Below are 17,977 nucleotides of genomic sequence, written 5' to 3'. Positions count from 1 at the left end.
TTTTAATAACTAAAACCTCTGGGCACACAGAAACGCCTACCTCCAAACTCAATTCAAACTTAAAAGTTTTACCCCTCGGCTAAAACCTGTTTCAGGCTTGGACGCCTGTATGGGAGGGATGAGCATGCACAGCTGGCTCTTCTTGCCTAGTCTGAGTCCTCCCCATGCTTGGTCGTCAAGGCCAGAGGAAGCGGGATCAGAAGGAAAAGGGTTCCTTCCATCGTACTTGGATGGCAAAATTGGGGCCTTCTGGGCCTATTAAATATTCATCACTGACTGTCTCAGAGGCAGGCCCTTAGGACTAGAGGAGAAAGGCAAGGCAGTCGCCTTAGGCACGAAATTTAAAGAGGTGACAAAAATCTCAATGGTCAAGAGAAATTATATATATATATATACATATACACACACACACATACACACACACACACTCAAGATTAAAGCAAAAAAATATGATGAATAAAACTTCACATCCTTCCCTGGTGGTCTAAGATGTGGGGATATCGGCATACGTCCTATTACTCTCCTAGTCTGGAGCTGTTGAGGCAATAGAAAGAGTTGCATTTAGCATTATGATCTTTAATCTGGAAACTACGTGCAGCTCTGCACATCTGCCTGCCTGCCTACCTCTCCACACCTCTCTGCCTTGATTCCCTTAAGTTGTTCCTCATCTTATCAATCTTGTGTGCTTCTCACTCTTCAGGACCCAACTCAAGTGTCTCTCCTTCCTTGAAGCCTTCATTGAATAGCTGCTGCTTTTCCTGTTGCTGAGAAGAGTTTTCAGCTCTTCCATTATACCCCCCTCAAATATCACACATTTTCTTGACAACCATTTTGTGTGTCCTCAATAAATTCTGATATCCTCTTAATTGCAACACTTTTCTTCCCATTTCTTCAGTACTCTGCAGAGTACCTGGTGTTTAGTAGTTACTTAACAAAGTTGTTGGACAAATTAATACATGCACATCCCTTGTTTTGCTTCTCACAGATTTGGCCGTTGCAGCACTCTTTGGTGTATTGTAGCAAATATTTTTTCTTCAGTGAGTAACATTTTGGAAACTAACAAATTGTACTTCTGGGGCTCCCAAACCTAATTTCTTAAACTTTTAAAGTAATTCTTTCTTGATTAGAGAATAATTCTCATAATAGTTCTAAAAGTAGTTACTGGAAAATTAGTCAAGCACAAAATATGGGTCTGCATAATATCTTGGTCATTAAAAAAAAGTGGCTTTTCTTCTACAGTTGCTTGGCCTCCTGTTAAAAAAACCAACAGAATTTTATCAAAAAGTTACTGCCTCTAAATGACAACATACAGTCATGTAGCCATGGGGGACTGGTTCCAGTACCTCCCATGGATACTGAAATCCATGGATGCTCAAATCCCTGATAAAAAGTAGTATAATATTTGCATATAAAACATGCACATCCTCTTATATACCCTAAATCATCTCTAGATTACTTATAATACCTCATGCAATATATAAATGCAATGAAAAGAGTTGTTATACTGTATGATTTAGGGAATCATGACAAGAAAAATGTCTGCACGTATGTGTTCAGCACAGACAGTTTTTTCTTCTGAATACTTTTGATCCACAATTGACTGAATCCATGGATGCAGAACCCATGGATATGGAGGGCTGACTGTAAACTAGGAGTTCTTTTTCTTCTTCTTTTCCAGATAGTATAAAATAAAGATAGTGATTTCAATAAGGATGGCATTTTGAAAATAATAAAATGCCCTCTTAGATATGTTTTTAAGGGGTAAAGGAACTTGATGTATGCAACTGACTCAAATGGTTCAGAAAAACTTATGTAGGTAAGATAGAGTGGCAAACTGTTAGAAACTGGTGAATATGGATAAAGGGAAGGTAGGAGTTAGTTGTACTAATGTTATAACTTTTTAGTTTGTTTTAAACTATTTAAAAATAAAAAGGTTTTCTTTTTTTGTTTGTTTTGTTTTGAGAAGGAATCTCATTCTGTCACCCAGGCTGGAGTGCAGTGGTGCTATTCAGGCTCACTGCAACCTCTGACTCGTGGGTTCAAGTGATTCTCCTGCCTCAGCCTCCTGAGTAGCTGGGATTACAGGTGTCTGCCACCACACCAGGCTAATTTTTGTATTTTAAGTAGAGACAGGGTTTTACCATGTTGGCCAGGCTGGTCTCAAACTCCTGACTTCAAATGATCTGCCTGCCTTGGCTTCCCAAAGTTCTGGGATTACAGGTGTAAGCCACCCCTCCCAGTCATCATACATTTTTAAAGGAGTCTACAGAGACTAAAAATGTGCCCTTCATAAGCTGAATGTTGAAATTTAAAATGCATCAGAAGCATGTATTAAAATACCCTTTTTTCTTTTTCTACCATCAACATTCCCTCATTCTGAACCCCATGCCTCAGAAAGGCTATGACGTTGGCAGAGCCGTGCAGGGGAAAGGTGCCTGCAGGTAGAGTTTGAGGAAGAGAGCTTCGGTCAGGGCCCTGCCATGACCCTCCTCTTGGTTTGGTGGGCCATAGCACCTTAGGAAACAGCTAGGGGGGCAGGAAGTGTGTTGTCTTGAACTCAGCCCTGGTTTTAAATTCTGGCTCCAGCTCCTACTAGCTTTGCTCTGGGTGAGCCATTTAAACTGCAAGCCTCCCTCTCCTCTTCTGTAAAAGTGACAATGTAATCCCTATTTCCCATGATCACAGAGCTCATCCTGGTGAGTGTCCTCCTGGCCTCCCTCTGGGCCTCAGTTTCACTAATAATGAGCCCCTCTGTAATTTGGGGGCTTCTAACCACGGGAAGAGAGCCTATAATCCAGGTAGAGAACCCTTCCGGGTAGAGACACCAGCCAAGTAGAAAAGGGAATCTAGAGACAACGATATTCAGAGAAACGACTGCTTTGACTTCCAGAGCTAAGGCTCCCAATTTCTGTTGCATTTTACATTGTCTTCCTTGACTATGTCACCCTTTCCTAAGGCTTCTAACATTATCTCTGTTTCTGTAATTGCCATATCATATCTCCATCCCTGAATTCTCCTCACAGGACATAGGCATGACTCACAGACTGCCAAAATGCAAAAATGTATAAAACCCTGAAATGAAAGTGGAGGCAGATGGTCCTAGATGATAGATGGCAGGTATGATTAAAGCCGCCAGGGATGACAGAAGTGTGGAGGGATCCCAAGCCCCTCCTCCCCAGGTCGGCTTTTCCCAGTTTTATATTCTCTGCCAAGACGCTCATGCTGGGCTCACATATTCTTTTCTCATCAAGACCATACTTTCCTCTATTCCATCATGTTCCTCCTCAATTCTGAGTTCAGATACCCCTTAGACAAAATTCCCAATATTCTTGGCCTTTCCTCTTCTTCTAGCGCTGTTTATAGCATCCATTTCCACAAAGGCTTGGACTGACGTCAGGCGGGAGCAGGAAAACCCAGTGCCACTACCTGGGATGACTGTGGGGCAATGGCCAGCACAGTGCTAGGGCAACCTGGAAGTGTGAATGACAGAATGCCCTGTGGGACAGTTGTTGACCCATGGAGGATGGAAGCTGATGGATAAATTCTTCCCTTGTCTTCCCCTTATTTCATAAGTCTTCTCAGAAGGTTCCTATAGGATTGAGCCTCCACAATGGTGGCTATCTGATAAAGCATCTTTGTCCTGGCTTCCTGCTTATTCCCTTTCGCATTTTCTCCTTCCTCATTCCTACTCCCTGCAATCACATTACCAAATAAACTCCTGTCAAATGACAAAATTACAACAAATTTAGTTATAAATTGTATGGGCTTCATTTGTGATTCATGAATCAAGTCAGCTTCCATTCTAAAAATAGGATGAGAGTTCTCACTGGGCGATGATAAAATACTAGGTTAGGCAGAAACAAGGAAACAGAATAATAGGGAAAAAAGAAGCTGATTGGTTAACATCAGGTTACTTCAGGCTACTTTTTTTGGTAAAGGTTAAAGAATAGGGAACTTCCCAATTACACTGACTCAGCAAGACTGGAATCTCCTGTTTTCTGGAAAAAACGATCTGTTTAGGAATCTGTCTGATTCCTTAAAGTTTCAGTTTGACTGTGTGGCATTTGGTTTGTTCTGTCACACTGGGGCCTCATGGAGGAGCTCAGCAGAAAACAATGGCTTCTCATAATTTTTGTTTAACATTGCCCACATATAAATCTTTCTTTCAGGCTCTACTTTGGGGAAATCCAAGCTAAGATGTGGAAAAACAGTGAATCATATTATGTAGCTTGTAAGATATGTTATGATAAATATGCGTTACAGTGAAAACACAAAGGAAGACACCAAAACTATACACAGGAATTGAGGAATTGAGGAAGTCTTCCCAGACGAAGTGATGTCCACTTAAGAGTAAAGGGTAAATAGCCAGAGAGAGTGGGAGGAAAATATTGGGGGTTGGGGGAGCAAACTTACAAGAAGGAAAAGGATGTATAAAGGCCTGGAGGTGATAAAGAATATGACACACTTTTATTAATGGTGTCACAACAGTCCCAGTAACCCAGGCTCAAAATCCCCTTGTGACCCTTGATTTTTCCTCCACCCAGGACCTTGACTCCTGCTAATCACCAAGTTCCACTGGTGCTGCCTCCTCCATATTCGTTCCACTACCTTTCCCTCTTAGGGTGACGTCCTCGGTTCAGGCCCTCCTCTCTCCCTGTTGGCCATTGGTACAGTCTCCTAACTAGGATCTCATGCTCCTCCACCAATTCATCCCACACTCTGCAGTCAGAACAATGTTCTCAAATCTCTGAACAAACCTCTTTCCTATTCGAACACCTCCAGTAGTTCCTCCAGTTATGACTGCTTTCCCCTCAAGTTTACTTTATTGCTAAAAAATGCTAATAATTATCTGAGCCTTCGGCAAGTCATAATCTTTTTGCTAGTGGAGAGTTTTGTCTTGATATTGCTGGCTGCTGACTCATCAGGGTGGCAGTGGCTGAAGGTTGGAGTGGCTGTGGCAATTTCTTAAAATAAGAAAATGGGATTTGCCTCATCAATGGACTCTTCCTTCCACAAAAGATTTCTCTGTAGCATGCAATCCTGTTTGATAGCGTTTGCCCACAATAGATTTTTTTTTTTTTTAAATTGGAGTCAGTCCTCCCAAACCCTGCTGCGGCTTAATCACTAAATTTATGTAGTATTCTAAATCCTTGGTTATCACTTTAACAATATTCATAGCACCTTCACCACGAGTAGATTCCTTCTCAAGAAATAATGTTATTTGCTCATCCATAAGGAACAACTTCTCCTCCATTCAAATTTGATCATAAGATCACAGCAGTTCAGTTCAGTTACATCGTCACATCTTCATCTCCACTTCTAATTCTAATTCTCCAGCTATGTCCACCACAATCTGTAGTTACTTCCTCCACTGAAGTCTTGAACCCCTCAACATCATCCACGAGGATTGGAATCAACTTCTTTCAAACTCCTGTTAATGTCAATATTTTAATCTGAATCTAGTGGCATCTAGAATGGTGAATCATTTCCAGAAGGTTTTCAGTTTAATTTGTTCATCAGAAGAATCACTATCTATGGCAGCTATAGACATATGAAATGAATTCTTAAATAATAAAATTTGAAAGTCAAAATTACCCTTTAATCTATGGGTTTCAGAATGAATGTTGTGTTAGCAGGAAAGAAAACAACATTCATCCCCTTGTACATCTCCATCAAAGATCTTGGGCGACTAGGTGCATTGTCAATGGGCAGTAATCTTTTGAAAGGAATTTTTTTTTCTTCTGAGCAGTAGGTCTCAACAGTGGACTTAAAACATTCAGCAGACAATGCTGTAAACTGATGTGCTGTCATCCAGGCTTTTTTGTTAACTTAGAGAGCACAAGCAGAGTAGATTTAGCATACTTTCTAAAGATCCTAGAAATTTTGGAAAGATAAATGAGCATTGGCTTCAACTTAAAGTCACCAGCTGCATTTAGCCCCAACAGGAAAGTCAGCCCATCCTTTGAATCTTTGAAGCCAGGCATTGACTTCCCCTCTCTCGTTTTTAAGTCCTAGATGGCATCTTCTTATAATACAGTATAAGGTTGTTTTGTCTACATTGAAAATCTGTTGTGTTCAATCTGAGAAAGCTGATTAAGAAAAAAAGAAGGAAATGTATTCTTTAGTGTAATCATCTTCATCAGTGACCCTCGGATAACTTGCTGAAGCTTCTATATCAGCACTTGCTGTTTCACCATCTACTTTTATGTTATGGAGATGGCCTCTTTCCTTACATTTCACAAATCAACCTCTGCTAGCTTCAAATTTTTCTTCTGCAGCTTCCTCACCTTTTTTAGCCTTTATGGAATTAAAGAGAGTTGGGTTCTTGCTCTGGATTAGGCTTTGGCTTATGGGAGTGTTGTGTTTAGTTTGAACTTCTATCCAGACCGCTAAACCTTTTTCGATATCAGTAATAAGGCTGTTTTGCTTTCTTTCCTTTTCTTTCTTTCCTTTTTTCTTTTTCCTTTTTTTTTTTTTTTGAGACAGAGTCTTGCTCTGTGGCTCAGGCTGGAGTGCAGTGGCACAATCTTGGCTCACTGCCATCTCTGCCTCCCAGGTTCAAGTGATTCTCCTGCCACAGCCTCCTAAGTAGCTGGGACTACAGGTGTGCACTACCATGACTGGCTAATTTTTGTATTGTTAGTAGAGATGGGGTTTCACCATCTCTACTGAAAATATGGAGTTTTACCATGTTGTCTAGGCTGGTCTCAAACTCCTGACCTCAAGTGATCTCCCACCTTGGCCTCCCAAAGTGCTGGGATTACTGGTGTGAGCCACTGTGCCGAGCCTTTCTTTTCATTCTTGTGTCCACTTGAGTAACACTTTTAATTTCCTTCAAGAACTTGTCTTTTGAATTTACAACTTTGCTATTGGGCAGAAGAGGCCTAGCTTTGGTCTATCTTAGCTTTTGACTTGCCTTCCTCAATAAGCTGAATCATTTCCAGATTTTGATTTAAAATGAGAGACATAGAACTCTTCCTTTCACTTGAATACTTAGGGGCCACTCTAGGGTTATTAATTGGCCTACCTTCAATAGTGTTGCATCTCAGGGATTGGGAAGTCTTGAGGAGAGGGAGAAAAATGAGGCACAACTGATCAGTGGAACAGTCAGAACACAAAACATATATTGATTAAATTAGCTGTCTTCTATGGGTGTGGTTTTTGGCACCCCAAAACAATTACACTATAAGAGCAAAGATCACTGATCACAGATCACAGTAACATATATAATAATAATAATGAAAAAGTGTAAAAGGTTGCGAGAATAATCAAAATGTGATACAGAGAAATAAAAGGAGAACACGCTGTTGGGAAAATGGCTCTGATAGACTTGCTCAATGCAGGGTTACCACAAACCTTGAATTAGTAAAACACACAGTATCTGAAAAGTGCAGTGAAACAAGGTATGCCTGTATATATCTGTGTGTACACAAAGATACACACACACCACCCCACTTTTCTGTACCTTAGACTTTCTCTAACAATATACCTTAGACATTGTTGTGTTTATTTTATTTTATTTTATTTTATTTTACTTTATTTTAGTGACAGGGTCTCACTCAGTCACCCAGGCTGGAGTGCGATGGTGTGATCATAGCTCATCTCAAATTCCTAGGTTCAAGCGATCCTCTTGACTCAGCCTCCCGAGTAGCTAGGACTACAGGCATGTGTCACCATACCCACTAACTAAAAAAAATTTTTTGTGTGGAGACAGGGTCCTGCTATGGTGCTCAGACTAGTCTCAAACTCCTGGCCTCAAGGGATCCTCCCACCTCAGCCTCCCAAAGTGCTGGGATTACAGGCATGAGCCACTGCACCCAGCCTGTTTTTTTTTAAGCTATCTAAACAGCTTCATTTTATTGATGTGCCATAGTTCGTAAACAATCACCTCAAGATGGTTAAGTTTTTCTGATCTCTTGCTATAAAAATGGTGTTGTAATGACTATTGTTGAATCTACATCACTTTGCACATGAATTGAATTTTTTGTTTTTTTTGGACCAAATTTTACTCTGTTGCACAGCTGGAGTGCAGTGGTACGATCTCGGCTCACTGCAACTTCTGCTTCTTGGGTTCAAGCAATTCTCATGCTGCGGCTAATTTTTGTGTTTTTAGTAGAGACGGGGTTTTGCCATGTTGTCCAGCCTGGTCTCAAACTCCTGGGCTCAAGCGATCCATCCACCTCCACCTCCCAATGTGCTGGGATTACAGGCACGAGCCACTGCTCCAGGCTGAATTGAATATTTGGTCAACAATTTAGTGACATGGAAGAATCACATTTGAGATTCTGTTCAAGCTTTATGTTTTGCTGAGATACCAGAAGCTATGAAATTCTCACTGTATAATGCTTTTTTCATATTTTGCATATGCCTGACTCATACAACTAATTGTTTAGATCCTAATATAGCTTCGACAGATACAAACATGTTGAACATCCCCAGCATTTTTCTCCTTATCTAGTTTTTTTTGATGAGGACACACTATGAAGTTCAGCTTAAAATCGGTGAAATAAAGGAGAGGAGAAATCACAAAGTCCCGTGACTCCATAACTCCAGGGTGCTTCCTACTGAGTGGCCGTCTGGAACACAGCAACCACATGTGGTTTTCAAAGTGTTACTTTTCAGATTTAAGAAAATAGAAACACTTTGGGAGGCCAAGACGGGCGGATCACGAGGTCAGGAGATCGAGACCATCCTAGCTAACACGGTGAAACCCCGTCTCTACTAAAAAATACAAAAAACAAGCCAGGCGAGGTGGCGGGCACCTGTAGTCCCAGCTACTCGCGAGGCTGAGGCAGGAGAATGGCCTGAACCCAGGAGGCGGAGCTTGCAGTGAGCTGAGATCCGAGCACTGCACTCCAGCCTGGGCGGCAGAGCGAGACTCCATCTCAAAAAAAAAAAAAAAAAAGAAAGAAAATAGAAACACATGAAAACAATTACACAAGGAAAAAAAAATCAAGAAAAGTTGGAAGTATTTTTAGGATAACATAATGCAGCAAAAACACAAATTTAGAAACATCTTTGAAATTCAAACTAGAATTCTTAGGTTATTTTTGAGTAGCTGAAGACAGTTGAGAAGAAACAAACATGTAAGACACCAACAAATCCCATAATTCTGTCACTGTGTGGTAACGGATCGGGGTGTGTGTGTGTGTGTGTGTGTGTGTGTGTGTGTATGTGTGTGTTGGGTTTAAGAATACAGTGTTCAAGAAAAAATATCCGGCCAACCATGTATAAACAAATCTCTCCAAGTTCCAAAAATTCCCTGGTGGAATATCTTATATCATCTCAGAATTTCAAAGTCCCTGAAAATAAACTAATTCGCTGAAGCCTGACCTAAGAGGTTACTCTCTAGGCCAAGTGTTTCAAATGCCCATTGCAAAGTGATAGCAATGGATGTCTGAAGGCCATTTCTGCGCTCGTCAGGGTATTCATCCCTTGGTAGTCTCTTGAAAAATGCAATCTTAGAAAAGGAAGCCTCACCTTTGAAGCTTACTGATCTTTCTCCAGGCTTGGTCCATGCAGAAGAAAAAAATCAGGTGCACTTCCGGGTTTCACCTGGAAGAAAAACTCACTGAAGCTGTACCTGCTCTCCTGCCTCTCAGATGAATGAATGTGGCCCTATGGGCTCAGTCTACCCTGCTACCTTGGATCTTAATCATGAGCCATAGTGACATACTAGGAAAAGCCCCCGAGCTCCTAGATTGCAAGGCATATAGTTCCCCAGTTTGAGGTGAGGCTGGGCACCTGTCTGCAGGTGAGCACACATCCCTTGTGACTCACCTCCTGATGTTCCTTGACTGGGACCCTTTGTCTGGGTAGAGCCAAATATGCAATGCCTGCCTTTTTCCTGCTTCCTTATCACTCACCTCCTCCCCTCACTTAATTTTGCTCTGACCTCTAACTCCATACCTCTTCAGTCGGACACACTGGACCAGATACCAACTTTGGAAACAGACAGATTTAGTTCAAATCTGGCTCTACCACTGAACCAGCCTGTGAACTTGTTACTTAGAAGAGTTAGCTCCCGCCTCACCTCCCAACACCCTAAGCCTAAAGAACTCCATGTTACTGCAAAACAGATCTTAACCTTACATGTGCACATAAAGCCAGTCCAAAATCATATTTAAGACGCTCGAATACAGACTATCTACCGGAGGGGGCATAGGAATTAGGCTATTGTGGGACAAAGACGGGAAGTATACTTTTGTTGCATATCTTTTTAAATTTTAAGTATTTGAATCATTTGAATATATTATCCACACAACAAAAGTTTAAGAAGAGAAACGAGGCCAGGCGCGGTGGCTCACGCCTGTAATCCCAGCACTTTGGGAGGCCAAGCCGGGCGGATCACGAGGTCAGGAGATCGAGACCATCCTGGCTAACATGGTGAAACCCCGTCTCTACTAAAAATACAAAAAATTAGCTGAGCGTGGTGGCACACACCTGTAGTCCCAGCTACTTGGGGGGCTGAGGCAGGAGAATCACTTGAACTCGGGAGGCGGACGTTGCAGTGAGCCGAGATTGTACCACCACACTCCAGCCTGGGCAACAGAGTGAGACTCGGTCTCAAAAAAAAAAAAAAAAAAAAAAAAAAAAAAAGGCTTCTTTTACCCTGAAGAGCATGATGAACTAATACTGATACTATACGATGACAAGATGTGCTATGTTGCACATTGGAAAAAGAGTATTTTTATATATTTAGTTTATTTAAGGGAAAATGGTAAATTGAATTATGTGTGCACCATGATATGAAAAAATGTGAAAAAGGAGAATTTTACTGTTTTGTTTTTTCCCCCACTCCCACAAGCAATTCTCTTTTTAGCAGTAACTAAAGAAAGCTAAACATTTATTTTTATCTTTTAACTGTTCCATTTTTGTCTTGTCATCATCTTTTGGTTGCATATAACTGGTTTTTTTTTTTTTTTAATCAGAAAATTTAGGGCAATCTAACTGCAAGGCTTAAGTGTGCGCATGCATGCATGTGCATACACACACAAGACACACACACACACATACCCAAGAACTATTATTTTATAGCATAGTTGTTGAAGGGCTTTGGAATCCGAAGGCCTGGGTCATGCCCTGATACTTAATACCTGTTAAGACTTTGGGCAAGTAACTCAGACATTCTGAAGATGACTTCCTACCTTGGAATGATGTGATGCGACAATCAAGCTAAAAAACGTAGGTAAGTAAAAATGTAGTTCTTGGAACATGACATTCATTTGCTGATGTATTCACTCATTTGTTCATACATTCATTCGATGAATAGTTACTAGCACCTATTTCATGCAGGCCCCGAACCAGGACCTGGAGCTAGAGCAGGGAACAAAACAGAGCAACTCCGGCCCCAGAGTTTATATTCTCTGAAAGGAGACGAACAATAATATGTAAGGTAAAATTTTAGAGTGGCAATTAGTCTATTGAAAAAGTAATAGGTATAGGGGACAGAGTGTTAGGGGTGCAGTTTTAATTTGATCGAACAAGGCTATGCTAAGAAAGAATGGGTTTAATTCAAGTTAGTTGTTAAAATTATTTTAATTGCTGCTGAGCACAGTGGCTCCCGCCTGTAATCCCAGCACTTCAGGAGGCTGAGGCGAGTGGATCACTTGAGGCCAGGAGTTCGAGACCAGCCTGGACAACATGGTGAAACCTCATCTCTACTAAAAATGCAAAAAAATTAGCCGGATGTGGTGGCGCATGCCTATAATCCCAGCTACTTGGGAAGCTGAGGCAGGAGAATCCATTGAACCTGGGAGACAGAGAATGCTGTGAACTGAGATCATGCGACTGCACTCCAGCCTGGGTGACAGAGCGATACTCTGTCTCAAGAAAAAATTATTATAATAGTAATACATTCTACATTCATATATCATATCTACAAGTCTTTGTGAGTAAACTAATGACTATGATATAATTATAAGAGCAAGCACAGAAGATCATTAAACACACATGCACAATGGCCACGCTCAGCTTTCCTCTCTGAAAAGAATTTAACGTCCTAGAATTGTTCTGTGGCTCCCTATCATTAAACACTTGGTTTACATAAAATTTTATAGCAGATCTTGTATAAAAGTTATAATAATATTATGGTGAAAACTAGCCTGAATTTACCAAGCAAATGAAGAAGATAGATCTAACTCTCCAAAATAAATGCTTTCTGTAGCGTGGAATGTCCATTTTGCAGTTCCTTGACTTGGCAAAGTTACTTGCTCCTGGTCTGAAGCTTCCTTTGAAGCAGTTATTACATCTGGAGAAAACAGGCCCCTGTACCTGGGGTTGGGACATAAGGAAAGGTATTTTATTACTCTTCAGAAAATAGAATCTTTATTCAGATTCCTTTTATTTTCTTGGCCCCACTAGTTCTTCCCTGTATTTCTTACCTTTTAATTTTTTTCTTTCTACCTTTTCCTTTCTTCTGTACTTTCTTCTCTCAGATTCCTCCTCTTCTTCTTCTCTTCCTTCCTTGTTTTGGTTAGCTCTCTTCTCAGTGCAAGCTATGTAAAGAATAGGAAGCATTTTACCATCAAATGAGAGCATTTCAGACTAAACAGAATGAGAATCTTCATAATCGATAGGCTTCCTTCACTCTGGAGAGCTTGAATCATCTGAAAGCTTTGCCCACATCGCCAGTAAGAGGAGTGGTGTCATGCAGCAGCTGTGTGTCTCCAAGAACTCTACCTCGCTGAATCTCAGTTTCCTCAACAACCCACAATTACACATTCTGGTGGAAGCTTGTTTTATCCATTAGAAATAATAGATGAAAGTGCTTGGCCCTTTGGCATTGCAATGCGGCAACTACTGAGTGACGTCAATGCATGAAATTTGAAAGGATGGTGATGGATTCATTACGTGTTTCAAAAAATATTAATCAGTTATTTTTAAAAAGTGCTTGGCATTCTGTAGGTACTAAAAAATATGAGTTATTGTCTCCTCACTCGGAGGTGTTCTCTGCAGTTTTCTCTTCGAGCCCAATCCTTCCTTTCTGTCCTCTCGGGTGTGTCTGTGCTTCTTCTCAGTCTAATATAAGCTTTTCCTCAGTTTCTTTGGGTTACCGAAGCAGCAGGTCCTTTCTTTCTGATTCTAAAGACCTTTGCCTAGGTCTGTGTATGCATGAGCTGATCCTGTCTTTCTCGGTTAGTTGTTGGCAATGCCAGGGCAGGAACCAGGGCTCCTTGACTATGGTTGTGGGGATTTTCCTTCATGACACCATATGGCCTGTGAGAGCTGGCATATGATTTTCATTTAATTGAAATTCTCATAGAAGATCATCAACAATACCATTAGCAGGAACCAGCTTTTTAAATGGTCAGAATAATCCTTGTCTGTTTTTGGAGATGTTGTCTTGCTCCTAGAGCAGCTGTGAGTGTGTGAACTCATCAGTGATGTGGACACTGCCCAAATAGTAATCAGCAAAGAAATCTTATAAAATTACCAACAGATTACTGCTTCAGCCTGCCAGCACTTTCAATGCCAGCCAGCCTGTTTTTGTTTTTTCTTTGTTTGTTTTCCATTGCAATAGGTTGCAATTTAGAGTAAGTCTTTGTGGACTATAAATGAAAATAGAGTTTCATACTCAATTGATAAGCTTTGACAAATGAAAAAACACATACATGGTATATTTGGAAGAATAAACAGGAACGTAGAAAACTAGGGATTCATCTCCCCCTTTCCTTTACCTTAATAATACGAGACAAATGTAATAAAACTCTGTCTTACCCCCGTCATAATGCTGTACATGTAAGGAATGCCAAAGAAGTATCTGATATTTCTTGCCCTTCAAGGATAAATGTCAGAAACTGTATCACAATGACCATGGTACAAATAATTCACCAGGACAGAAAAGAAAAAGAGGTTAAAAGTTTCTATTTGCATATATTTCGATGCACTTTGAAGTCCAAAGGATACAAGTTGCATAACATATAAGTTAGATGCATTTCTAAACATCTTAGTGCTACCTCTGCTTGCTGTTGCTCACATTCTCAATTTTCCCCAGTGCCTCCTTCAGCTGTCCCTCAATGACTTCTCTAAGTTACATTTTATAGATTCTTCAAAGAATCCTTGCTTCTGTGAGGTTACCTAAATCAGGATCCCCTAAAATTAAAGCAATGAGACAGGAACCACTGAGAGCACTGCAGGTGGCAGAGCAGCTCTCAAATCACCAGAAGTTGATGCCATCAAATGGCTCCAGGCCTGAGCTTCTTCCACGTGCTTCTACCTACTTTCTACCTCAAGGGAACTGTTCATTTTTTTAAAAAAACAGGTTTACTGCTATTGCTATCCAAACAGCTATGCACTATTTTTTCTACTCTATTCTATGTCCTTCCTCTGGATGCATTTTGAAATTCTGTTTTGAAAGCATTTAGATATTTGGGGAGCATAAATTTTTTAAGATTTAAATCAGTTTTGTCTTCACTACTGATTTTTTTCTTTTATTTTTAATTGATGCATAGTAATTGTACATACTTATGGGGTACTATGTGATATTTTGACACGCCTACACACTGTGTAGTGATCAAATCAGGGTAATTAGCAAATTCATCACCTCAAAACTTAATTTCTTTATGTTGGGAACATTCAAAATCCACTCTTGTAGCTTTCGAATATAAATTATTCAAAAAAATTGAAAGTAAATTTTTGTTAATTGTAGCCATTCTATAGTGCCATAGAACACTAGGATTTATTCCTCCTATCTGGCAGTAACTTAGTATTTGCTAATCAACCTCTGACTAGCTCCCTACCACCCCAACCCCAACACATACACCTTCCTCAGCCTCTAGGAGCCACTATTCTACTCTCTACTTCTATGAGGTCAACTTTTTTGCCTTCCATAAATGAGTGAGAACATGCAGTATTTGTCTTTCTATGCCTGGATTATTTCACTTAACATAGTATCCTCCAAGGTTCTCATTTTAACCAAACAACACGTCCTGGTATAGAATGTGAATTTAGATTTAGCAGGCAACTTTTATTTCAACACCGTGGAGTTTGGAAAGCACCCAAGAAGTCAACAAGAAACCAAACCTTTTAAGAAGCCTGGGGCAAGTGCATTTAAGTCCATTTTCCCATCTATCACCAGGGCACTGGGCGAGGCCACACAGGCTCTGTCCTGCACAGCTTCAAGGAACATGCAAAGAGGCAGCCTGTGTATAACATGATGAAAGATGGACAAGTTAACTGATTTTCAAAGTCCCTCTGAACTGAAATTTAATCGTTCTGACAATGGATATTCCAGCATTTCTCTATATCTTCTTCACATTTGCTTTTCTTTTTAAAATGTCATTTTTTAACATATATTGTTTTAATAACTGTTCTGAATTAAATTTAGTTTAGAAATAATTTTCAGTTTGTGTGCTACTTTATGTAATAAAATGAAATAGTAAATATTTAAAATGTTAATGAGTTTTAAAACATTATAAATCCCATGAAAATCAAACTCTAGTAACTCATCTGTCAGGCCATAGGCACGGTGATTTAAATTGAGATCTCTAACAAATGTAAATGGATTATTAGATATCAAAAACTTTTACTTTCCATTGTAATTTAAATTGAATATGGGTAAGGCTTAAACATCACCATAAACACTATTTGCTCTAGAGTGAACCTCCTTATAAGAATTACTGGTCTTGGAACTCAACCAAGGGAACTTAGTTACTGAATTGCTAACAGGAGACCCAGGGTGAAGTGATTCTCCCTGTTAAGTGGCTCTAATAGTGGTAGAATCCAACTCTTTTGTTTTAGACAGTAGTATATTTATGTCAAATCACTATACTTCATATCCAAAAAAGACACAGGGAAGCTTCCAAGTTTACTAATGCCATCTTGACTGACATTGAGTAGGTGTTCCTTTCTTTGCAACTTCCAGCTCAATAGTATCTTACAGTGCAGTGTGCCAGGAAGTCTACAAACTTGAAGCTAAGCCTTTCCTGCTATAAATTAAACCTGTTTCCTCCTTGGTACCAACCAAATGCTTAATTATCTCTCTCCTCTTTCACAATCCCTTCATGTAGGCCAAGACTCTTTGATCTTCCTATTTTTTTCCACCTCTAGAAATGGGCATTATTTTAAAACTTCCACCAGTTTTATGGTTCATCTGGAGTCTGCACCAACTTAAAAACTGGGCAGAGTATTCACTTTGATGTCTGAGTGCTTACTATGTATCAGGATTAATGTTCACAATATCATGTGATACATGTATTATTACCTCATGAATCCTCACAGCAACCTTAAGAGGTAGTTCTGTTATCCTCCTTTTACAGGTGAGGAACCTGAGGCAGAGAGAGGCTAGGTAAATTGCCCAAGGTCACGTTGCACAAATTCCCCAAAGCAGAATGCGTGCCCATAACCACTGCTCTGCACTCCTTGTCCGTTACATTAAGCTTGCTGGTTTGGTTGCCCAATTCCTAAACACTGATGACCAACATATACTAAATTGCCTCTAGAACATTCTTCTGGCAAGCAGTATTATTGAAAGTCTAAAATCAGGCTTACCCATGAAACACATTCAAGTAATCTGAGAAATTATGCTCTAGGCCAGGCAGAGCAGCTCACGCCTGTAATTCCAACAATTTGGAAGGCTGAGGTGGGAAGATCACTTGTGCCTAGGAGTTTGAGACCACCTGGAGAATATAGCAACACCTCATCTGTACCAGAAAAGAAAAAAAAAAAAAAAAAAAAAAGAACGAACAGAAAGCCAGGCATGGTGGTGTGCAAGTAGTCCCAGTTACTTGGCAGGCTGAGGTGGTAGGACTGCTTGAGCCTGGGAGGTCAAGGTTGCAGTTATCCATGATCATGCCACTGCACTCCAAACTGGGTAACAGAGCAAGCAGAGACTGTCACAAAAAAAGAAAGAAAGAAAGAAAGAAAGAAAGAAAGAAAGAAAGAAAGAAAGAAAGAAAGAAAGAAAGAAAGAAACGAAGGAAGGAAGGAAGGGAGAGAGAAAGAGAGAGAGAAAAGAAGTTATGCTCTAAACATGTCTCCTCATCCAGTACAATCTCCTCCCAGACCACTCCCACTTAGTTTTGTGGATTTCGTTTTTCAAATGATGATTTTGATATTCAACCCCTTTTTCATCTTGAAAATATGGTATATATACACCATGGAATATATATATATATAGCCATTAAAAAGAAGGAGATCATATCCTTTTGCAGGGACGTGGATGGAGCCAAAGGCCATTATTCATAGCAAACTACTGCAGGAACGGAAAACCAAATACCACATATTCTCACTTATAAGTGAGAGCTAAATGATGAGAACACGTGGACACATAGAGTGGAATAAGACACACTGGGGCCTTCCAAAGGGTGGAGAGTGGGAGGAGGAAGAGGATCAGGAAAAATAACTAATGGGTGCTAGGCTTAATACCTGGGTGATGAAATAATCTCAACAACAAACTCCCAAGATACAAGTTTACTTATGTAACAAAGCTGCACTTGTACCCCTGAAGTTAAAAGTTAAAAAAAAAATGAAAAAAAGAAAACATTGAATTTTACTTTAACTATCAGATATTGTCTTGCAGCATTTAAAAACGTACTAAAGCAGCCAAGCCAAGTGGGAGATAAAAATAATAAAGGTAAAAAATTAATACACTAAAAATATGGAGATTATATAGTAAACTATAAAAAATTTAGGCTAGCATTGGTAGTTGAAAAGTAAAATAATCAATACAGTGAGAAATATAAAAATAATATATTCTTCTGAATTGTTCATAAGATAGATGAAACAGACTTCCTTAGGAAGAATTTTCTGCACGTTATACTCACCTCAGCCACTGCATGGTATAAACGTGTGTTTTCAGATAATTGGTGCAAACCTAATAACTTTGAGATAACAGAAATCAAAACAAACTGAAATCCTAGTTTGAAGGCTAAGACTATAATTTCAGTAAGTCTAAATTTAGTGCTTAATCTACCAAGGAGTGTCCTTGGCAGTGAAATTGAGATACAGTACACACCAGTGACCTCTTCGTGTCACT

This window comes from Theropithecus gelada, chromosome 4 (assembly GCF_003255815.1).
Source record: "Theropithecus gelada isolate Dixy chromosome 4, Tgel_1.0, whole genome shotgun sequence".
NCBI classification, from domain to species: domain Eukaryota; kingdom Metazoa; phylum Chordata; class Mammalia; order Primates; family Cercopithecidae; genus Theropithecus; species Theropithecus gelada.
The sequence above is the reverse complement of the archived record's forward strand: the minus strand, read 5'-3'. Positions refer to the sequence as shown.